Raw genomic sequence first — 938 nt, 5'->3', positions numbered from 1 at the left:
TGTCAAAATAAATACATTATCTCCAAGAGAGCCTGAAAAAATCCAACTCCTATCAAAGGTCTTGCAAAACTTGGTTTCTTTCATACTTGTTAGGTTCTTTTGAAGCGTTGCAGATGGAGCTAGGCAGGGTCTTATTTCCTGAGGCATAGGAAATTTCATCTTATTCTCGTGAACTCTTGCCAGGAGTTTGGATTTTATTACATTAGAAGGAGTATAGCAGCTCCACTCAACACAGATCCAGAACAGGCCTTTTGGAATTTGAGTGACACAAACTCTTCAAAATCTTAGAATTATATGTTCACTGAATAATCACGGAGAAAATTTCTGTGGTTTATTGCATGCTCTTCTTTTGATTTATCTCCTAAATTTTTAGGAATTATCCTACTGCAGAATTATCATTCTGTTGTATATAGGGTTGCTATGAGTTGGATCCCACTTGATGGCACCTCACAGCAGCAACATCCTACTACAGACACCCTTTCTGGTCTCTCCAGTTGGTCAAGCTCAATCACAGAGTTCTATTTGACCTTCTTTATGTATATATTTTTTTACATCTAATTATCCTTTAATTTGAAAATGTACCTCCTATCAGTACCTACATTTTAATTTTTGCAATCATTACACTTTGTCTCTTATTTCATCACATTTGGATGATATATTAATAATCTCCTACAAGGTCTTCTTAACTCTCATTTTCTTCATTTAGTGAATCACTACATACTGCATATCAATAACTGATCAAATCTTAAGTGTGTTTGTCTTTCTGTTCTTTCCTAGAATTGCTAATCACCCCAACCTCACAGGCTGTCTCACTATGCAGCATAAAACTTCCAGCTTACAATTCAAAACTATCAACATCTGATTGATATTATCTGTCATGGATTGAATTATGTCCCCCCCAAAAATGTGTGTATCAATTTGGCTGGGCCATGATTCCC

Source organism: Trichechus manatus, unplaced genomic scaffold (genome assembly GCF_000243295.1).
Source record: "Trichechus manatus latirostris isolate Lorelei unplaced genomic scaffold, TriManLat1.0 scaffold00227, whole genome shotgun sequence".
Lineage (NCBI taxonomy): Eukaryota > Metazoa > Chordata > Mammalia > Sirenia > Trichechidae > Trichechus > Trichechus manatus.
This window is presented reverse-complemented; position numbering follows the sequence as displayed.